The sequence below is a fragment of the Eubalaena glacialis genome, chromosome 10 (genome assembly GCF_028564815.1).
Source record: "Eubalaena glacialis isolate mEubGla1 chromosome 10, mEubGla1.1.hap2.+ XY, whole genome shotgun sequence".
Taxonomy (NCBI): Eukaryota; Metazoa; Chordata; class Mammalia; order Artiodactyla; family Balaenidae; genus Eubalaena; species Eubalaena glacialis.
This window is the reverse complement of record NC_083725.1, coordinates 89,460,001-89,485,243: the sequence shown is the minus strand read 5'-3', so window position 1 is coordinate 89,485,243 and position 25,243 is coordinate 89,460,001.

The window sequence follows — 25,243 nt, the reverse complement described above, 5'->3', positions numbered from 1 at the left end:
GTGGGTTTATTTCTGGGCTCTCTCTTCTGTTCCATTGATTCATATGTCTGTTTTTGTGCCAGTGACATGATGTTTTGTTTACTGTAGCTTAGTAGTATTGTCTGAATTCTGAGAGGGTTATTCTTCTTGTCTTTTTTGAGTGTTGTTTCCTAGAAGCCCAGGACAAAGTAAAAAGTATATAATTAAGGAAGGAGTAGTTGGTTTGTGACATAGAGATGTTTAGCTCACAATTAATGAATCCCAAACTAGGGCAGTATTCCTGAAAGTGTTGTTATTTACAAATACAAGTTCTTTAACAAAAATTCTAAGAATGTGTCTTACATTTCCCGTAAGTATTCAGCTAATATTTCGACAATGAAGGATTGAAACCATGGAGTTAGGGATGTTAGTTTTATTAACGAGAGAATAGGGAGATATTCTTTTGAGCAAGGGAATTATGTGTGATTAGAGCTGTGTTTTCAGAAGAATAACCCATTGGCCATGTTTTGGAAAGTTTGGAAAAGAAGCTGCATTTCAGCAAGAATCATGCTGGCCTAAAACAAAGTGGTTAATATGGGAACTGAAACGACAGAAGCATAAGTTACATTTCATAACTTGTTTCTATGTGATTTGATGTTTGACAAAAAGACAAAATAGAAATCAAATATGAATTAACATTATAGAATAATGTTAAATAGCAAGGGCCATGAAGTAATAAAGGCTCAAATTTGTTTCCTGACTCCAGCACTTGATAGCTTTGGGATCTTAAATATGTCATGCGTTCCTCTTTGTCTTAATTTCCTTATAATTAAATATTAATAATTGTAGCCAAACTTAGTTTTATTGTGACCTCTAAAAGGAATAAATCTAGTAGAGTACTTAGTGGACTTACTTAGTGGATGCTGTAAATTATTATATCTAGTAATATTTTAAAAGGTTTAATCATGTTTTTCAGGTAATATTCATTACATTAGTTTAATGTTCATCATTCTGTAATAAAGAACATCAGATAATGAACATGAAAGATAAATATGTTCTGAAAATCCCAAGTACAGTACATTCTTGAGTTGAATCAGTATAACTGAGAATTAGATATTCCAGCTCTTTACAATGTGATTTGAACATTATAGGGCACATTTAGTGTTCAGATGTACACTTTATGCTTACAGAAGCATTTTGGCTACCTGAGACTTCAGTAGTTTGGGAGTTAGTTAGCTGATTTTGAATGAAATAGTCAATTACAGATGCAAGGTGTAAAAATGCAGATGCATTCAAAAAAGAACTTTGGAAACTGTGGGCTGGCAAGAAAGTCATTTGAAATGATTTTTTTCCATCAATGAGTCCTTTTATTAAAAAAAATGTTCCTTACATAAACTGATTACTACATTTATCAAAAGCCCATTTGGATTAATCCATGTTTATAGGTTAGGAACAAATAATCATATTGGGGAAGTAAATGTGACGTGCAGTCACACAATGACTTCTTCTCACAATATGATGTCTTCAGAATAATTATGTGGAGCAACCTATTTCTCCAGAGAGAGAGCCCACCTTGTTGGTGGATTTTCTTTGTTATATGGAATGACATACCACTGTCTTTCAACATAGCTGATGCTCCTCCCAATTTCTCTGTGTGTCAACTACCTACCTACATGCTACCACATATATTCTAAATATAATCCTAGACTGTTTCTTCGCAGTAAAATTTTTATAGCTGAGACCCTACATATTCATCCTTTTAATGTAGAACTTTGGTTGAAAGTATAGGTTTTGGAACTGCAATACCTTGATTTCAAATCCTAGCTCTGTCAAGTAAACAACTATTTTATCTTGAGGGAATATCTGCTTTTCTAAGCCTTAGTTTCTTAATCTGAAAAATTCAGTAACTATTTCTTTATAATAAGGGCATTTTAAAGGTAAAATGATAACATATACAATATTTAAGCACAGCTCTGGGAACTGATATCCTATGTAGTACTTTGTGTGGTTCAAAAGGAGCCTCCTCTCCCTCAATACACTTTACTGCCATGTGCCCATAAATTGTTATAATAAATAATTTTTATGATCACCAAGTGAATGGTGCCTCCTAGAGTTGTGTCCTGTACAACCTGCACAGCAATTGGCCACCCCCAAATGGCTGGCAAAAAGTAAGTGCTCAGTACATGGTTATGACAACAATGTCCCATTTATAAAGCCTTAAAAGTGGGAAAATTTTCAGACTAGTCTGTGGAAGGCAGGTGAGTTTGGGTGGTTAGTCCACATCCTCCATGCTAAACCTTGCTCTAGTCAATTTTTGGCTTTTCTCTATCTAAAATTACTCAGACAATATGAGTTAGTTAAGCAGTACAAACAATATACTACAATTCCACCTATTTTTCTTTATCATCCTGTAAAGTGTGAGGTGGGTTCCCTGTGCTAAGCTGTCATGAATTTCCCCTGGGAGAAGGTACTAGCCACTTAGACACTCCTCCTGACTTTTTAGCTCAATTTCAATAATCTTTGTGGATTTATATCCCTAATTGCCCTATCTTACATTTTGTTTTCCCTGTAAGCTGCCCTAATTATTTTGATTTGGAGAAAATTAGGTATAAATACTAAACATATATGTAATCATAATTACACATTATGTTCGAAATAGAAAATGAATTTAGCCTCATATTCTCCAGAGTTGCTGAACAGAGGCATGGTTTATGAATTGTGAGACTGTATGAAAGCTAATGAGGTAGTGAGACCCAGTAAACTTTATTTAATCTTCCTTCTACAATTTGATTGCCCTGATTTCCTCTACATGTTACAAAATGATTGACTGCTTAATATTGTCATATCTCTGCTTTGAAGTTGCACTAACTAAAGGCATACTTTTTACAAATTCAAGAACAGGGTTGAAAATATTTTATTCGGTTTTTGACACTGTATATTTAATTTACACTAATGCATATTTTAGAAAATAATTTTAAATGTTTCTGTTTTTATTTGCATAGCACCAGAAAGTCATTTATCTTCATGAAATTAAGTCTCTTATTTTATTAATGTTGAATATTACAAGTTAACTACCTCCTAATGAAATAAATTTAGGTTAAATGAAATGCTTTATTTATTGTTCAGCATTTTACTACCAAGTTATAAAGGTGATCAGCTTTAATAAGTTGTGCCATAACATTTCTCAATAGTCTATGGTCAAAATAAGCAGAGATTACGTTATACAGACATCATAGTTATGATGGAAAATAAAGTATATGTATATTTTAAAACAAAATATTCATATTAGAAAATAAAATATTTACTGAACAGGTTTTCAGTTTAGTCAAATAAGTAATAATAAAACTATTTTTCACGAAGTATTGTGATTACTGTGTTTTAAGCAATTTACACATACTATCTCATTTATTCCTAATGACAACCTTATAAAGTAGGCATTATTATTATCCTCAATTTACAGATGAGGAAATCAGACACAAATAGAACAATGTTGCTGCTTTGATAGGCAGTAGATTAAACATATGTTTAACAACACCAAAAAGCTCAATGTTACATGAAATCATTGGAACAGGCAATTAAGAATAATTGAATCCCCCGATATGGAATTAGAATTAATACAAACATATAAAAGCATATACAGTGATTATATATATGCTTATATTATATACCTTTGCATTAATTCAAACATAAGCATGCATGTTTGTATGTGTGTATGTTCATGTGTGTGTAGAGAGACCTTCAATTTTAAATATACTGTTTAGTAAGTCCTCATATTAATATCAAGTGCCATCTCACTGGGTAATCGCTGAGACCATTATGCAGCTGTAACAACAAAGGAAAATAGCACAGATCTAAAGCTACCCATATCCCTTACTTTTCTTATGCATCATAATCTTGTATCATCCATTGATCTTCAGACACATCCTTTTGCATTGAAAATGGCTATTTTTTATCCTTGAGTGTCTATATTGTTTATAAAGAGATCTCAGTCTCTCTGTGTATAGTAGCTCAGTCAAGGTCTCTGTTGGCTCTTATATTGATTTGTCTAGTCTTGTCCCTGTTAGCTACTGTGCAGGTTCAATAAAGCATAAACTTAGTAGAATCTACCCTTCTTCAAAAATGCCTGTCACACACCTGGAGCACCTGCTCTGCAGCTCAGCAGCTCTGGGAGAGGTAACAGAGGCTAACTCTTAGCAGGAGGATCACGTCTAAATAGAATTATCTCCATAAAATGATCTTATTTTGTGCAGAAGTTATTGATACTATTACTTTATCTGTTATAATAAGGCTCCCATCCTTCTCACTGCAACAGCCCAGGATTTTATACAGTATTTATTATTTCTAATCTTTCATGTGAAATAAAATTTTAAGTGATAACACTAATTTGTTAATTGTGTTGTTTGTAATTTGCTTTAAGCCACTTCAGTATAAGTGAGGTGAGATACCTGTGTATGTTAGTTAGTTCTCATGTCCACCTTGGGACAGTAAATTTTGGAAGCTCTCTAATCAGCAATGTAGTCTCCAGTGGTGCTGTTCTGCAAATGTTTTAATATGGTTATGTGATCTTCACTAGACTGTTTTCTAATTATAAGTGATGATAAACATTTTTGCATTGATGAAATAAATGGTATTAAGATATGGTATTAAGATAGTGGTATTAAGATAGAAACATTGTATACTCTGATATTATTAACAATATAAAAATCTGGTGAGCGTAGTAGCCAATTCTCCCAAGTGGAGCTCTTAACCTACGATTCCAATTTGGTCCTGCGTCCCACCACCTGTGCAGACCTGTGCAATCCAATTTGATAGAAGCTAGCCACATGCAGTCACTTAAATATAAATGAAATAAAATTAACATTTTGGTATCTGTTGCTTAGTTTATATGGTTTTAGAGGCTGTCTGCTGCATCTACCCAAAATAACCCACAGTGTTGAAGTTCAAATTGGCTTATATCAATTTATAACAGACAAAAATAATAGACTGCATCTGTAGAATCCTTATTGTAAGCTAAAAAGTGCTGAGCACTTTGTTTGAATTAACATTTGATCTTTACAACAAATTTATGAGGTAATTAATATCTTATCTCCATTCTTCTGATGGGGACAGTGAGGCACAGAAATATGCATATATATATATGCACATGCAACTGTAATTAGTATACAAATATAACTTTATATTATAATTTCATATAAACATTACAAAAGCTTTTCCCTCATGGTTCTCTTTATTATTTATAGTAACTATAATTTAATACATATGCAATGTCAGTTGTATTGAGGTATGATTTTAATACTATTGTTCAATTCAATTTTTCGTAGTCTTTTTTAAAAATAATAAATGATTCACTAATGAGCCTTTCTGTGCCTTAAACTTTCTGCTCCTGTTGAGCTATACTTGTTGAATAAATTCCCCAGGGCAGATTATGAAATAATTAGAACTATTGCCACATATTACCTTGTTTTTTCAAAAAGTTTATACTACTTTACAACGCAAAAAGTGGCATAGTTATGCTCCAATGTTACTGCATCTTGCTAGCAATGGGTGCAATACTTATAATGTTTACAATTTGTTAGTGTAAAAATAATGCCCCCATATGCATTTTTACACAGTTTTTTGATCTGACATGTACTGTTATAAACATTGTCATTCTTAAAGGTGAACATTTTAACTGTCTGTATTTAGTATCTGCCTTTCTTATGTTAACTAAACATCTTGCGTTCATTTAACTTTTCGAAATTTAATACCAAGTGTGGGAGATTACATGTAGACATTTTCTCTGTATTTGGTAATTACAAACTATTTGTAAGAGTTTCTAAAAATAGGTTCACTTGGTATTTCCATGTGCAGTATTGCTGCACCTATTTGAATAAATAACACCATGACAGAATGCCAGATAGTTGAAAGATCTGTGGGAATGTTGGAGTACAAAATTCCTAGAGCATGTTGAGTGCTTCCATGATTCCAGAAGCTCTTCTGATAGAGCTGCCTTATTAACTATGCTTAAAATGTTTAAAAGGCAGTAAAATTGAAAGGGTAAAATTTAAAAACTACCATTAGCCGTTTGTCTAATGCCTTACTTTTAGCACACGTTACAAGAGTGAAACTGGATCACAAATTCTTTGCCAACATTCAATCAACTTTGTTGAACTTTTGTGGTACAGAAGATACTCATCCAACACATAAAATCTAGGACAATGCAACCTTTAATAGTCTTTCTACATCTTAGAATTTATGATTCTGTCATTTCACTTTTTATTACTTAGACGGTCTTATAATGCTGAAAGTGGGGATGGAGTAAGGAGTTGTACAACCTTCAATTTAAAGGAGGTTGAATGCTGTATTCTCTCTGTAAGATCAAAATGGTTAGGATCTGGAAAGCAGAGTATGTAGTCCCAAAATTTTTAACCTGATATATAAAAACTCCTTCAATCTTTTTCTGTTGTATTCTACTGCTCTGGCTCTATAGTAACTATTACTCAGGAGAATAAACACCTTCATAAACAAGTCTCATTTTATTTTAATAATCTTAGTATTTTATTTGAATGTCATGTGAGGATTCCTCACTCAAAACCCTGGCTATATAATTAAGGATCTTAATGATCCAATAAAGCCAATACCATCTGGTTCTGTCCTTTAGGCCAGGGGTCCCCAACCCACTGAGCCGAGGACCGGTATGGGTCCTCAGCCTCTTAGGAACCAGGCCACACAGCAGGAGGTGAGCGACTACCCATCGCTCACATTAACGCCTGAATCATCCCACACTCCCCCGTCCCTGCCCCATCCATGGAAAAATTGTCTTCCACGAAACTGGTCCCTGGTGCCAAAAAGGTTGGGGACCGCTGCTTTAGGCTGAAATGAGGGGGGATGTGAAGCCCAGGCATTGGCTCATGCCAGAATTGGTAAGTAAGGCTTATGCCTGATAGTAAGGGCTATGCCTGAAAGAAAGAGATAAATAACTAGACATCAGGCTTCTTAGAGCAGTGATGGTGTCTTACACCTTTTTATAGCCCAGGCTAATTAGCTCAGGCCTGGCACATGGCTGGTTACCATATTTAGAGCTTTAACTAGGGGATCATGAAGCAGAATTAATAAGTTCTGTGTCCCATTGACATGCAAAATGTAGAAGCAGAGAAAAAGTAAATTATGAGAGAGAACAGTTGAGGAACCTGTGATCCCCAAAGTACGTATGGGGGAAGAGGTAGAGAGAAACAGAAAAATGGTTTGAATTAGAGAAGACAAAATTATTCAGAAACAGACTGGATGACTATATGTTGAATTACTAATAGTCATCTTAATGGTGTAATTGCTTGTTTCTTTTATTTCTCTTTCCTGTTTTTGTTTCATATATAAAATATGTGTAACATTTCTATAGGGAAACATTATATTACCATATGCTCTGTGATCTAAACCCTTGTTTTCTCTGTCTCTTCATCACTACTCCTTTACCTAACCACTTCTAGCCAAGCCCGCTAAACTGATATTCAGTCACTTCCGCAAATACACTAAGGACTCTTCCATCTCAAGGTATTTGCCTTATTCTTACTCTTCCTTTTGTCTGGATTACTGTTTCCCCAGTTCTCCATGTGACTGGATCTTCTATGTCCTTAAGATCAGGATATGCACAGAAACCACATCTTGCTGAGAAACCACATCTAAAGAATCCCACTATGTCCCCTCCCACCTCCAGGCATTACCTACTAAGTCACTGATGTATTTTCTTCATGGCACCTGTCAATGCTGAATATTAGTTTACTTGTTTATTATCCTCTACTCCGTACCAGAAGGAAACTCCTTGAAGCAGGGACCTTGTCTAACTTGTACATTAATATGTCCCACACCTAGAACAATATCTGGTGCCCAGTAAATGTTCAACTAGTCATTACTGAATAAAAAATGAACAAGCATATGTGTTTATTGTCATTTTAATATTCTCAAGTAGAGAATTACAGATATATCAAGAGACAAACTTGGCAATTGAGGAAAATGGATCTGGTTTTTCTTTAACTAGCATCCTCTAACTTGGCTATCTAAATTAACCAAATTGACTTAATAGTTATTTAGGTAACTATATTTCAAATAAATTTTATTCTTCCTTGGTAGAATTGTGGTGAGGGTGTATAGGGGAGGAACAGTATTGTCCTTACCCAGGCTGGAGTGAAATTCATCTCGGGAATTGGCACTTTTGATTGCTGTGCATAGGTTTGGAAGGTAGAATCTGGAAATAGCTTCTAAAAAAAAGTAACAATGAAAATAATAGTTTCCTGTGCCATTAGTGAGCAAACTACTATATGCTAGGCATCTTGAATAGCTTATCCTTGTCTTGTAGCAAACATTATCCCAATCTTACATCAAATCTCAGTGGGAGACACCAGTGATTACCTCCTAGAGAGGACAGATTGCTGTAGGGCTAAGCCATGCAACCTTTCTCTTAAGGTTGGCATGGAACTAGGAATATTTGATGAATTAAAAGGCAGGATCCTTCATCTACCTTGTTTTTTGAAGGTTATAATAGGATATGCTATGATAGCAAAATTATGCCTTTTTCCTTCATTTGTCTCAAATATATCTGAGGCCATTTACCCTCATATAAATCATCTAGAAGCAACAGAAATTCCTTTCGCTCCCTTTTATAAAACCTTTTTTCCTCTAAGCAAACATCAGCAGAAAATAGTGTGCTTTCTCTCCCTTGTGATGCAATCTGAATCCACTTAGTCTGCTAAAGTTAAGCATCCCTCTAAAGCACAGGCCACACGGGAGGAAAAAGATTGATCAACACTGTGGAAGAAAACTGTTATCTCTTCTAAAACTTCGCCTTCCCTGTTTACCACCCACACTGAGTCTTCATTTATTTAATGTCATTCTTAGCATGGAATGGAGCTCCCCACTAAAATTAAGTAATTGGATCAACAAGCACCTGGTATATATAGATAGTCAAATTCTTTCCAGTGGTCTACAAATCTAACATGGCAAACCCCTTACTACTTTGTCCACATTTTCTACTGCGTAACCCCTCTTTGAGTCTGTCCTGGACACACTGCCTTCCTTGCTGCCTTTTGAATACACCAGGTATGCTTTGTTTTAAGCCTTTACTCTGTTGTTCCCCTCTGCCAGGAACGCTTTTGCCCAGACATCATCCCACTCACTCGCCAGTGTTCTTCAAGTCTGAGCTCAAATTTAAACTTTTCAATGACGCCCTTCTCTGACTACCCATTTAAAGTTGCAACTGAACCCTGCCCCTTAACTTACTCTACTTTTATTTTTCCATAGCATTTATTGAGTTCTAATATATACTGTAGCTTATCATTTTTATTGTTTATTGTGTATAAACAATAAACCCCCTTGCTAGAATGTAAGCTCCATTAGTACGTGGATTTTTATGTACTTTGTTCATTGATGTATCTAAACGCTGAAAACACTGCAAGGTTCACAGTAGGCTCTCAATTAATATTTGTTGAATGATGGAAGTACTGGATAGCTTTCCTTTCCACCAAACAGCAAGTACTAACCAGATAATAAGCTAATTGTTGCATCCTGAAAGTCCTTCAGACAAGGATAAGAGGTATACAAAGAAAAATCCACAGCCGTGGTATCTAAGATCAAGAGAGTATTCTTTCACTGAAAAATGGCAGTAACTTCTGGACTGAAAAAGAGACTATAATCCCATTGCTGAAATGGTTCCTTCTTGCAAAGGCACAAAGTGGAAATGAAAACTGTAAGAGCAATTTAATCTGAACCTCTTTTGTGTTTCTTCTCCTACATGTTGGTTGTTTTAAGGAAACTAAAATGAGAGCACAAAACATGAATTTCTTATGTATCAATATCATGGGAAAATACAGTGTTGGTGTTTCAACACTGACTCTCCACAGCGTACACACACACATACATACACACACAATCTCCACCTCCAGGATTTCATTGGAAATTACTTAATGAACTAATTAGCAAACTGGTAATCTTAGAGTAGTTACATTTATGCATTTGACCTATTAAAAGAATATTAATTCAGGAGGTGTGTAAACATAATCAAATCCTTTTCTACAAGCTACACATTATTAATAAGGGTAAGAAGGTCTGAGATAATGGAAAGATTAATATTCTGACTACCTTGTTCTGAGATAAGGGAAAGGTTGATATTCTAATGACCTTGATGCTTGCAATCGTTGTCTCAACCCAATGTGAATTCCATGTTTGCTTTTCCTCCTCTGCTTCTAAGATTTGTAAGCTAAATTTTATTCTCAGACTCCTTCATATGGCATGATCTCCTTCACACATTCTGAAACCTATAGCTAGCTCAGTGGTCATCAAACAGTCTATTTTGCTGAGGAAGGGAAATACAACAATTGTGGTCGCTTTTTCTGTTTTGTTTGTGTGTGTGTGTATGTGTAAGTGCCTGTTTTTCCCTCCCTCCCTTTCTCCCTTCCTTCCTTCTTCCTTTTTTCTTTCTTTACTTCTCTCTTCCTCTCTGTCTCTTTTCCTTTCTCTTCTCTCTTTGCCTTCCTACCTTCCTTTCTTTCTCTCTTTCTTTTTCTCTATTTCGTGTGCTCTCTCTCCCTGTCTTCCTCCCTCCCTCCTCCCTTCCTTCCTTCCTTCCTTTCTTTCATAGAGTAACTTTTAGTTTCACTGAGACTTCTCTTCACAGTGACAAGATTCCTGATCCTATTTTTTGCCCAATCGCTTATACCCTCTATATAACAAATACATGTAATAATTCAATTCCTGCCTTTGATAATCTTTTTAAAATAGTTACAGAAATAAGGTTCAAACGTATGCATAATTAAATAAGCCAGAAAGATCCAGAGAGTGATGTACGTGATCTAGGCAGAATTTAAGCACTGTGATAATCATGATGATGACTGTAGTACAAGTAGAGTATTTAAAGTGCACTATACACTCTCCTATGTGCTTTACATGCAGTTCTCTTAACCTTATGAAAAATATGTTGAGAGAATTCTCCTTGTTCATATGAGGAAACTGAGATAAAAAATGTTAAAATAAATGTGCCAAAATTACACAACTAATGACAGATGAACTCAAGGTTTCAGTTCAGGTCTGTCTGCCCCTAGAACCAAATCCATAAATCACATTACTTCTGATGAGAACTACAATGATCAGAATAGCTCCTTGTCAGGATAGAAATTGAGTAGGCCTTGCAAGTCATTAAGATTTAGGTTAGTGGAGAGGACAAGAAGGAAAAAGAGCAACTCTGGCTCAGTGATAGTAAATTTATCACCACTGTAACATAGCATGATCATGCTATTGTTTTTAAGAGAAAAAGAAATTGTTTTCCTTGAAGAAGGTAGCTGATACAAGCCATAGGACCATTAAGCCTGGTTCACTCTATGGTGAAAATAAGGAGAAAGTTCATGCCTTGCATTATGGATAGTTTAGAACATACTGTAATCCCACATCCCAACCAAAAACACACATCTGAGTTCCTTGAGGGCAGTAAATGTCTTAGTGGCATTATAGTGGTAATCCTAATAGCCAAACACACTGGTGTATACATTGTAGGTGATCCATAGCATGAAATGAATTAAAGTACTTCCTTTTGAAGAATGCAGACCTCACCAAAAGGAGTGGGTGGTCTTTGACAGACTTAAGAAAAACAAAAACTCTTAGCTTTTGACACAGAGGAAAAAAACCCTGAGAGATGTAACAGCCTTTACCCTTCTCAGCCAAGTAGTCATGCTTTATAGAGTTGCTATTAATGATTTTGTATTATCAGTGAATATTGTGTTTTTGAATGATGACATTGTCTCCTAGGCTTTTATGCTCCAGATCTTATCTATGCAGTTTGTACCCCCTGTTGTCTTTAACAATAAAGGATTCATTTAGATTCACCAAAATGTCATGCAATTTTATTGGTTTTCTTTTTTTTTAATTTATTTATTTTATTCATTTATTTTTGGCTGCGTTGGGTCTTCATTGCGGTGAGTGGGCTTCTCATTGTGGTGGCTTCTCTTGTTGCAGAGCACGGGCTCTAGGCATGTGGGCTTCAGTAGTTGTGTCATGTGGGCTCAGTAGTTGTGGCTTGCAGGCTCAGTAGTTGTGACTCGCTGGCTCTAGAGCACAGGCTCAGTAATTGTGGCGCACGGGCTTAGTTGCTCCACGGCATGTGGGATGTTCCCGGACCAGGGATCGAACCTGTGTCCCCTGCATTGGCAGGCGGATTCTCAACCACTGCACCACCAGGGAAGCCCTTGATTGGTTTTCTATTTTAAAATGGGAAGATGGAAACACCTGGCTTTCATAGCAGCCTTCAGTAATTCTGACCTTGGTTCAATAATCCATTTAGAAGGTAGAAAACGATTCTGTAATGCAAAGTACATAACCCAGCTACAATTATCACAGAACGTTTTCCAAGTGCTAACACCTTTCCTTTTGAAAACTCAAGAAGACATCCTTCAGTTCTTTGTTTTTATAATATGTTTTACTTTAGATTAGTCTGTGGTTATATTGTGTGTTGTCTCTCAAATACCTTGAGGATAAATAGAGATAATATCAGTATAATAAAAAAACACAGGAGGTAAAGGTGGAAATGCATGTAGATAGCAGAAAAATATACTAGTAAGAAAATAAGTAAGTAAAACTATTTTAATTGAGTGACATAGGCCAAAGCATTCCCAGCATATTAAAATGTCCTCTGGAAAAAGCAATTATAAATGGAGCTAATATAGAAAGACTATTTTGAGGAAAATGCTTGGAATGGCTGCCCTGTGTTCCCATAAGTCTCCCTTGGATGGATACTTCCATGTAGAAATACATTTACATTGCATTTCTATCTTGAATGTGTGAATTCTTATATTTTCAAAACTACAAAATGAAGCAGATGAGTTACTGCAAAAATACTGTAAGATATAAAAGAAATGAAGACATATGATACACTTCTGTTATACTCTCACAGTTCCTGGCATAGTCTTGGGCATTTTATGATAAACTGGAAACTCTAGCATTGAGAAATTCCTCCATTACCTTGTATTGTCCAGGTCAGTAGTCATCTTAAATATTTGCTGTGTAGTTATGTGTGCCTTGGAACTTCAATACGAATAAATGCCATTCAGATATGTTTGGGTTGAATGATACTCTAGAAATAAATTAGTCCAGGGATGATAGGTAGATACGGAGACAGATTCTCTAATTGATTAATTGAGCTGCCTGGAATACTATATTGAAATGGACTCTGTTAGGCTTAGGAAAACAGAATTTTGGGAAAGTTTAATGATGTCTCCTAAGGACATAGAAGAGAATATTTGTAACCTTTGCCCCAGATATTTGTTGTCACATATTCCATTAAAAAATTAATATAAAATTCACGTAACATGTAATTCACCATTTTAACTTTGCACATTTTAAAGTGTACAATTAAGTGGTTTTTAGTATGTTTGCAGTGCTGTGTAATCATCATCAGTATCTAATTCCAGAACATTTTCATCATCCTTAAAGAAACCCCATGCCTCTCAACTCCTCCCTTATTCCCATCCTCTGGAAACCACTAATCTACTTTCTGTCTCAATGGATTTGCCTATTCTAGACGTTTCATATAACTGACATCACAATATGTTATCTTTTATGTATTGTTTCTTCCACTTAGCATAATATATTTTCAAGGTTCATCCACGTAGTAGCATATATCAGTATTTAATTTCTTCTTAATTGAACGGATATATCACATTTTTTCGTCCATTCATACATGATTCAGTTTTATATTAACCAAGTAATATCCTTTGAAAAAAGATCATCTTTTTTGTAATTGTAACTATAACTTTTTATAATTATTTAATTAATGTACTTTGGTGGTATTTTAGTTGCTTTGATATTCGTATTTAACCCTTGATTTTTCACGGTAATGGAAAAGACCTTTCACGTAAATCACCTCAAATTTTTTAAAAAATTAGATGAACATGTGAATTAACCTCAGAGTCACTACATATTTTTTATGCCCTATTTGAGCTATGTTCAAAATTTGACATTAATGGATAAAAAATAAAACTAAGGTTAAGTCTTCTCAGGGTGGGCAAAGAGGAAACAAATGAATATCCAGTTAATATAAAATAGAAATCATCTGCTATTAGAAATATCTTGTGTATCTTATTAATATTTAAGAACTCAGTGCCATGGCCTAATGGAAAGAATACAGATTTTGGAGTCAGGCAGACATGGGTTTGAATGCTAGTTCCACTGTTTCTTAATTATGTATTACTTGGCATGTTATTTTAAGTTCCTCATCTGTAAAATGTGGATAATAATAATCCCCCAAACAGGGATAGAGCAAAGATTAAAGGAGTTAATATATGTAAAGTAACTAGTACATGGCACACAGGAGCTCAAGAAATACTAATTCCCTTCCTTTTGCCAACATTGCTTCTGCTTCATAATTAATAATCTAGTGTTATCTGAATGAATTGCACAATCATTCCCTCCCTGCTTTTAATGCATGCTATTTCATTTTATTAGGAAAGCTTTCTTCCATTTCCATTGCTTTTCACTCATTGCTTTTTTAATCTTCAGAAAAAAAAAAACTGACAAAAACAAAAACTTCAATCACTTCTAGAGTTATTGGCATATTCCCTATCTGACTTCCCGTACTCTTTGTGTTTTTTAAGGTAAAGGAATTTATCAGAATTCACAGTGAAGGCTGGTGCAGTTTTTAGCTACTTTGATATTCATATTTAGCTACTGAAAGCCCCACCAAACTGTAATCTCTTTGCGGAAGGTAACATGTTAAGTTTGAAGCTATGAAGACTCTGATACTTTACCCTACTTACAATTTTCAAGCTAACAATTAACCTGTCAGAGTGTATAGTGTATGCATGTGTGTGAGGTATATATGCATGCATATTATGTATGTATATACACACACACACACATATATATATACATACACACATATATATATACATTCTTATATATACTTATATACAAGAAACTTCTGTATCAAAGAACACACCATTTACTCACAGAGCATCTTGTGTTTCCTACCATTTCACCACTCCGAATTTCCCCAGGGTGACCCATGGAGGGCCAGAGGTACCACAGGAGGAGAGGAACTCAAAAATTATAAAACTCAGTAGCTTACTTAGGGCACTGGCACATCTGCCTTTCCTCTCCTCCAGAGAAAGAGATATCTTTGCCTTGGAACATAAAGCCTCTCTGGGAAGAGAAAGCTTTTCTATCTGGGAAAGAAGTAAATGACTCCAGGGGGAATATGAATTTAAGTCCCTCCAGAGCAGTATATTATCTCTAACTTCCAAGACATGTTTGTTATTCACTCATAAAGCCCAGACTGTGCAGAAATGTGAAAATGTTCATGCAGCTTTGTCTCTCAACATAACCATGTCTGTCTGAAATTTGCATTTCCATTTCCCAAATGCTTGCTAGAAGAATGAATTAATTTATAGTGTTTTCTTATTCCATGATTCTCTGTTTTTCAGCTATTCTAACTGATTTTAAGAATTCCTCTTGTGAACATTTTCTTTCCCTACTAGAGTGTAAATCCCTTGTAAGCCTGAGCTGTACCTTATAGTTCTTTTGGAATTCATAGTGTTAATAATAGTGCTAGCTGCAAGGAAATTACACAGTCATACCTGGTGGCTGTCCATTTATTCCAGTTAGTCAACATAAGGAGGGAAAAAAAAAAAATCTATGTTTTTGTTATTTTAATGTATATGATTTGATGATATGTTCTTAGAAGGTATATAACTCTTATTATCTGTGGTGTTAATCTACATGGTGTGTCAAAGCATCTCCATGATATAGTGCAGATGTCTGTGTGAATAGGAGTTTGATTCCATTACTTAAAATTAATGACTTTTCAAACATGTTTTAAAACAGTAGCTCCCACTGAGTTAACACTTACTCTGTGCCTGGCCCTGTATCAGGCACCTTGCATACACTTTCTCACTTTTCACCTTTGTTTCCTTGGAGACAGGCACTGAGTACAGTTTAAAGTAGTTGTTCTATTATTCTTTTTGGAATTGACTCAAAGTGATTAGTTAGGCAGCCTGACTAGAGGACAGTATAGGTACTCCATTCTTCTCTTACTCATGAACTTATTCGGTTAAAGGAGATACAGTCTCTTATGCTACTGAGTGTATTTACGGCTTTGAAACGATGCCACACAAATCTGTAATTGCTCTCTGTGAAGGATGGTAGGGCAGTTTGCCATTGTCAACTACCGTGGCATATAATTTTTCCCAGACACAGTATAAACTCTTTCCCATTCCAGAACAGGATGCATGATGCTAAAATTCTGGAAACCAATATGTCTAGACATTGTGTTCTAATCCAGTGTACAATGAGAATATAAACAGGAATATAGACAGCTTGGCGTGTGAGCCCTTGATTGCTTTTGCTTCTTTTCCCCTTCAAGATATGATTGATGTTTGCATGTGTGGTTATTTGTCACTCCTCTGTGCCTGTTCTCTTCACAGGTTGAGTTTCTAGGCAGTACTGAATAGTCCATGCCAAAATTTTGTGACTGTTTTTGCTATTCTCTTTTATTTTCACTGACATCAAGGTTTTTTCACTGACTTATTTCTGTCTTGGGAAATGCTAGGTTACTTTCAAAATAGACCATAGTAGAAATGCTTTGGAACATAAAATAACTACTCTGTTAAATGAAAAAGTTATTGTGTTTGATGATTATGATAGATCAAGATGGCAGAAAAATTATTTGACATCCCTAAGAGATAGGGCTTAATTCTCCTCTCCTTGCATCTATACCCACCTTAGTAATTTGTTTAGCCAGTACAATGTGCTGGAAGGGACATTATGTGCATTTCAAGCTAGGTCAAAAGAAGCTTGCCCCCAAAGAAAGTTGCAGTGTTAATCATTTAATGTGCCAAGAAATGTATTTCATAATTTCTTATAGGCAAAATACTTCAATTTTAAACCAATAGTAAACTAAACTTGAAATAACTTCTCCAAAGTTTAAAAAAAACTATACTAAAAAAACCTGTTATATTTACTATGCTATTTACCTCAGTTGTCATATGGCCTTTCTCTGGTATTCAGATCACTATGAAATGTGGGAAAAAATTGAAAGATGATAAAAGAAGTATATTCATTGTGGCTCTTTTTAGGAAAAAAAATTTGGGATATATACTCTGGGAAGAGTATTCATCTCAAAAATAACAAATAATCTAAAAGTAGCCTCATTTTTAAAAAAGATATATGCTTTATTACATCAACTTCAGTAGTATCAATACATGTGCTAGGATTTTTTTTTGATCATTGCTAAGATTATTTTGCTGGGAACTCTTGCAATATTATCTTTTTGTGAAATTAAAAGAAAACATATTGTGTGAGAAAGCAGATTAAGTAAGAAAAGCTAAAAATCTTGCACAGTTCAAATAGCACAATTCAAATTTGGTTCAAGTTTCAATCTAATTTATCTAATTTAAGAAGCTTCCTTTTCACTACATCTTGAAGCTTCAATAATTATCAACTAATTTGTTAACTGCTACAATTTCTGTTTTCACTGATTACAAATTAAAACCAATTTAATAATGTTAACTTTGAAAGTCATCATAATTAATGCTATTTATTGATGAACTACAGACATTTATGGTAGCTACAAGGTTGGAAAAAAAATTCTGTGGGTGATCAAATCTGCCGTTGTTTTAACCCTGAATCCTGTTACTAATCTATGTATCTTAAAATTGTGTAATGATGAAATAAATTTATTATTCACTGTTAAAAATAAGTGTTTCCTAAGAAAAATTATACCACAATGACAAAGGGAGATTAGAAGGACAAGTAGGTTCTATTGCTTTCACTTCCAGTTTTAAGAGAAGATTTAAATTTTATGTAGCATAAATTAGACCAAAGATAATTGATGTTTATATTCAAAGCAGTAAGGTTTCTGATACAAAAATATGAATTAATAAAATTTCTGGAGCTATACATCTTATGGTTTAATTAAAGATGGGGGTCAAGGAGATGGGACTGAGAAAATTGAAAATATAAAAAAGAAACTAATGTACAACAGTATATTAAAAGGATCATACACTATGAGCAAGTGGGATTTATTCCTGGGTTACAAGGATGTTGTAATATATGCAAATCAATAAATATGATATACCACATTAATAGAATGAAAGATGAAATCGTATGATCATCTCAATACATAAAGAAAAATAATTTGACAAATTCAACATCCTTTCATGATAAAAACTCTCAACAAATGGAATATAGAAGGAGCATACTTAAACATAATAAAGGCCAGATATGACCAGCTTATAGCTGACATCATACTCAAAAGTAAAAAGTTGAAAGCTTTTGCTCTAAGATCAGAAACAAAAGAAGTGTGACCACTGTCACCACCCCTTTTCAACCCTGTACTGGAAGTCCAGTCTGAGCTAGAGCATAGTACGGGAGATCCCAGCATTAATCAGAACATCAGAGAACACACATTCTTCCCTCCAAAAAAAAATCCTGCTCCCCAACCACCAGTATTATCCTTAATAAAATTTAAGATATTACATGAACAATAAAGTGCAGACTACTATCATTTATGAATCCCCAACACAAAAGTCCTTAACTAAATTTTAGCAAATCAAATCCGCCAAGACCCAGCAATATATAAATAGAATAATATTCATGACCAAGTGAGGTTATCCCAGGGAATAACAACAACAAAAAAATGTGTTAATGTTCAAATATCAAAGAAAGTCACTTTTTATAAATTATATATATTGTTATATAATATTATTATAATAGATACTATAATAATTATAAGAGATATATAACTTTAATAAGGTGAGTTACTTTGAGGTTCATTTATATACATATATATGTACAATCTATATATACAAGTATATAATTTCAATATTTGTATACAAAGTCTCTGACAAAATTTACTATCCTTTAATGATAAAAACTCTCAGTAATGAAGGAATGAAAGAGAATGTCTTCAACCTGATAAAGAGCATCTGTGGAAAATCTGTATCTAACATCATACTGAATACTCAGACTGTTTTTGCCTAATACTGGAAATATAGCAATGATGTTTTCCCTCATCACTTTTATTCAACACTGTATTAGAGGTCCCAGTCAGTTCAATAATTCTAGAAAAATAAATAAAAGGCATACAGATTGAAATGTAGGAAGTATAACTATTTATTTATAGATAGCATTACTGTCATGAAGGAAACTTTGCAATATATACTAGAACTAATGGGTTGCAGAATTCAAGGTCAATATACAAAAATCAATTATATACCTATATAATTTCATTGGATAATCATACATGGAGATCAAATTACCCTTCACAACATAAAAAATATGAAGTCCTTTGGGGTCAATATTAAAAAAAAAAGGATGTCCAAGATCTTTACACTGAAAATACAAGCTTTTGCTTGGTTAATTATGGAGTGCCTGAATGAATGCAGATTTATGCCATGCTCAAGCAATAGAAACATTTAATATTATTAAAATATCAACATTAGGGAGAGACTATGTACATTCATACAATGGAATATTATTCAGTGATTAAAAGAAATGACCTATCAAGCCATGGAAAAACATGGAGGAACCTTACTTACATGTTGCTAAGTGAAAGGAGCCAATATGAAAATGTTCAAATAAAAATTAAAAAGGTTCTACAAAAAAACAACCCAATCAAAAAATAAGCAGAAGACCTGTATAGACATTTCTCCAAAGAAGACATACAGAAGGCCAATAGGCACATGAAAAAATGTTCAATATCGATACTTATTAGAGCAATGCAAATCAAAACTACATTGAGTTATCATTTCACACCTGTCAGAGTGGCCATCATTAAAAAGTCTACAAATAATAAGTGCCGGAGAGGGTGTGGAGAAAAGGAAACCCTCCTACACTGTTGGTGGGACTGTAAATTGGTGCAGCCACTATGGAAAACAGTGTGGAGCTTCCTTAAAAAACTAAACAGTAGAGTACCATATGATCCAGCAATCCCACTCTTGGGCATATATCCAGAGAAAACTAATTTGAAAGGATACATGCACCCCAATGTTCATAGCAGCACTACTTACAATAGCTAAGACATGGAAGCAACCTAAATGTCCATTGACAGATGAATGGATAAAGAAGATGTGGTACATATATCCAGTGGAATATTACTCAGCCATTAAAAAGAATGAAATAATGTCATTTGCAGCAACATGGATGGACCTAGAGGTTATCATACTAAGTGAAGTAAGACAGGGAAAGACAAATACCATATGATATCACTTATATGTGGAATCTAAAATAGGATACATATGTCCTTATTTACAAAATACAAACAGACTCACAGAGGTAGAAAATAAACTTATGATTATACCTAAGGGGAAAGGGTGGAGGCGAGATAAATTAGGAGTTTGGGATAAGCAGAAAAAAAAAATTAAGGTTCTATATGGTTCCAAATATATGACATTCTGGAAAAGGCAAAAACAACAGCGGTTTTTGGTATCTTCTAACAAATTCCCTCTTTTGATTAAGCCAAAAATAAATAAATTTGGCATATAAATATAATAAGCATTTATATGTCATTTAACTTAGTTTTATTTATTTTTGTTATTTTTCAGGTGAAAGTAGATAAGTACACTAGAGAGAGACTTGACTTGGGGACTGAATAGAAAGAACAAAGATACAGACTTTAATTAAATATAAAAATAAATGTTCTTTTACTCGGAAGAATCCAGTGAGGGAAATTCATATCAAAGTAGTAGGTATCTAAACAAACATGAGCTTGGTGACATCATCATGTGAAAGCTGTAGAGAAGAATACAACCTAGTATATGTAATTATTTTTGATTTGCAGTGACTTTGAATCATGTGCACAGCAAGATAGACTGAGAATTAGTCCAATGGACCACACAGTATCCATATCCAATGAGTTATTGCTTTCTCTATAAATACTCTTGTTTTATTTTATTTAGGTTTCATTTTTCCATCTGTTAGAATTCACCACCTTTTAAAAAAATTGATAGGTTTTACTGGTATTTGGAATTTTAACTCACAAGGTTTTCTGACATTCTCTCCATTTCTTCCCAATACCAAGCATTGACTCTATATAAAACATAATTCCAGAAAATTTAGAGTATTAACTTTGGTGAAAATTAGACATATACCATTAATCAGATAACAGAAAGAAAATCAAGTGGTAAAAAAGAATTAGCAATGTTTGTAGAGTAATGTAAGTAAAAATATGTGAATCTTGCTTTCACACTTCTACCTGATAATCTTGGACGTGCCATCTCACCATTGGGAGCCTCAACTTTCTCGTATTGTAAAAGGAGGATAACAAAACTAGTCTGGAGAACAGATGAAAGATAAGGAAAGCTCTTTACACACTCTTCAATGTACACTATTCTTAAGCATTCTTATTCTTAAGTAGACCAGCAGCAATATTAATGAACCTATGGCTAGCATGAGATTGTCACAGAACTGTTGTTCCTCAGTGTGAAATACACTCAAACAGTATCTTGAATACTTGAATAATGGTTGACTTTAAAACTATGAATGGTAGTTGGACGACAGGTGCTTCTGTAAGTATTTGTGGTGTTTGCTTACTGAAACCTCTGTTTTCATCCAGCATATTGCACTAGTTATTTAAATCTTTGCCAGCACAGTAGACAATTATATATTATTCAGACCTTGGCCCAAGTTTGCTGCCTGGAAGTACTTTGGCCTAATAGAGTAATAATGGCTCAAAAGTATGACCAAATCCCCTTCCCATTGCAACTCTTATTCTCCTGCTCTCAATATTTTAGGAAATTCTGACGGCGTTTTTATTTCTCTTGACCACCTCTGGCTCTGATTCTTTGTTTCTACTGTAATTCTTACTCTCTGCTCTGCTACTTCCCACCTCTGTCATTTCTAAAGGATGACAATTCAGACAACATGAAGGTGACTGAACTGAAGCATAAAGTCTTTTCACCGTCAATTTTCCTCTAACCCCAAAGTTATAACATTATGAGTTTAGTACTGGCTAGTTTTCCATGACAGTTTTCCATAGTTCATGTCATTTACTCTTGTAAATATCAGTGAGTGATGTTTTTATGATGCATACTAAATTCTCCATTTTAGAGAGGGGGAAACTGAGGATCAGAATGGTTATGAAATAGGATCATGTTAGGAAATAAGCAAAGACGTCTTACGGAATAGATTCCAACCTCTGATCTCCTTAATCTAGATCAGAAATGCTGTTCTTCCCCTATTTAAGTTCGTTATTTGACTTTTTCTTCAGTAAGTATGCTCATCCATTATCTGGTAAAATGTTTTGTCCTTCCTTGTTATTTCTAATTTTATTCTCTCACTTTCTTTAATTTTCTTTTTGCAGATCTACAGGTAGTAGTATTTCCTCTGTTTTTAATCCTTTTTCAGGCTGTATTGTTATTCTGAATGACATAAACACCAACCAAAATATAATTATAAATATTTCAAGTGTCAGCACACTGAAAAATTTTGATATCAGTAATTTCAGTTTCCTCTGTTTCCCACCAATTACAGTGTGTAGCCAAAATCAACACATTTTGCAAGTTAGTACCAGGCTTCCTTTGCTTTAATTTTCCTATAGTTGAAGATGCTTGTAATTCTGAAAGATAGTACTTCTTAATAATGATGCAAACAAAAATTGCAAATCTCACTTGAATTCGGTAAATTGTGGTAACAATTTAGGATATCTCATTTTCCACCCATTGTTGACCCACTTGAAAATGATGACAGTTTATCCACAGTAGAAGCTAGTGCTGTGCTAAGAGGGAGCAATTATTAGAATTTTGTATCAACCACACATGCAGAATTTCCAAATTGTCAGCAAAATCATGTGCAAATTATCAATAGGATAAAATTAGCAGACCTGATAGAGATAAGCATAATAACTTCTACACAGCATAAAAATCTCGTTGAATAAAAAATGCAAGTTTATATTTTGGACTTTTGGAAAACAAGCACAAGGGTATATTTTTTTCTTTTACTATAATATGTTTCAACCATTTTATTATTGGCCTAAGATGATCACTGTGTGTATTTACATGTTTGGTTATTTATAAGATAATTAGTTTCAGTTTTGAGTATGTAAAGCAATACATTTCTCCCAAGGTTCAAACTATTTTCAAATCATTCTTTGCCTTTTGCAGATTAGCTGCCTTTGAGCTTAGTGGCTTCAGTACAGAATGTTTTATTTCTGTTTCAACTTTTCTTTTAATTGGAACCTCAGCTCATGTCCTTATAAATCCTACAATTTTAGTTATTTCACAGAGAAATAATGTGGGATTGGCTGTATAACAGTGTGAGCTGATCTTAAAGTTTGAAGGGTATCCTTTGGAATTTTGCTTTCAGTCTACAAAAGGCAAAAACCACATCAAACTTGACAGAACTCAACATTCGTAATTCTCCTGTTGTCCCTACTTCACCCAGTACCATCATTTCTCATCCTCTCAATCCATCCTTCCTATTAGAGTAGAATGTGAGATTTGATATTACTCGTATGTTATTAAAGCTAAGGAATGTGTCCGTTCACTTAACAGATGTTGAACGAGCATTGTCTATATGCCAGAAAAACGCAGACGAACACGTTATTCCTTGTGAGAATTCCAGCGTATTATTCTCCTGGGGATCTTGTTAAAATGCAGATCCAGATTCAGTAGCGTTGGCATATGGTCTGGTATTCTACATTAGTAAGAAGCCCCCAAGGAGTAATAGTGCTGCTGGTCTGATCAGGAACCATGCTGTGAGTCACAAGATTCCAGGAAAGTGAGAAAGAGAAAGAGTAAAAACAAAGTAAGTGAAATAAATATTCTTCCAGAGAGTTTTAAGTGTACAAATAAAAATGAACGAGGAAATGACTATAGAATTTCAGGAGTAGGGTTTCCAATTTTAAATAAGGTAGTCAAGGAAGTCTCCACTGAGAAGGTGATGTTTGAGTAAAATCCTAAAAATTTTAGGTAGGAAGAAGCAGATATTTGGTGGGGAGAGCCTTCCAGGCAGAATAAATGAAAAATAAAATGAAAAATGCTTTGTGTAGCAACATGAGTAATGTGTTGAGGCCTGGCAAGGCAGAATGTGGCCCATGTAGGATGAGTAGCAGGAGGAGCTTAGGAGAAGAGGTCAGAAAGTTAACGAGGAGCCAGATAATAGTGTTTTGTAGGCCTTTTAGTAATGACTTTGACTTTTATTCTGAGTGGTATAGTGGGCTTTGATCATTCTTATTACCCTTTTGAGAAATAAACACACACACGTTAAATGCAGAAGCAGTGAGGTCATTTAGGAGGCTAGGGCAGTAAGCAAGATGAAGATGGTGGTGGTTTGTACGAAATGTTAGCTGTAAATGTGATGAGTGATAGATATATTTTGATGGTAAAAATGTCACTGATGGATTGATGTAGTAACTTAGAGGGGGGAAAAGAGGAGGTAAAAATGACTTCCCTGGTGGCACAGTGGTTAAGACTCCGAGCTCCCATTTCAGGGGTCCCAGGTTCGATCCCTGGTCAGGGAACTAGATCCCACATGCAGCAACTAAGTTCGCATATCGCAACTAAGGAGCCCGCCTGCCACAACTAAGACCCAGTGCAACCAAGTAAATAACAATAATTTAAAAAATGATTCAAAATGCTTTGGCCTGGGCAACTGAAAGGAAGGAGATGCCATGATGTGAGCAGGGAAGATCAAATGCATTGTAGAATTAGGGAGGAGATGAAGAGTTCTGTTTTGGAAATGTTAAGATCAAGATGGCTATTAGACATTTAAGTTGATTTGAATAAGCAACTGGATATAGGAGTCTGGAGTTCAGGCTGGAGATATACGTCTTCATCAGTCTATATATGGAATTTGAAGGCAAGAGCCTGGATAAGATCACTATTAAAGTTAGTATAGATGAAAGGAATTCCATTGTTAAGACATCAGAAATATGAGAAGGACCAGTAAAAGGGAATGAGAAGAAGTGATACTGGTAGGACAAAAGAACAAAGAGAACATGGTGGCTTGGAAGCCAGAAAGTTAGTGTTTCAAGAAGGATAAAAGGATTAACTGAGTCATTAACAAACGATGAGATTATGATCAGATATAGCAAAGTGGACCACCCTGAGGATCTTGAGAACTGTTATTTTGATAGAGCAGCTGTCTTGATTAAAATGGGTCAAACTTAAAATGGGCAAAGACACAATATAGACAACTCTTTGAGGAAAGTGGGGTTTTTGTTTGTCATAAAGAAAGAGATAGAGGGTGAGAGGAGGGTTTATTCAAACATGTGAGAAACCACATCTAGTATGTGTGCTAAGCAAATAACAAATAGAAGAGAACTGATGATACAGGCAAA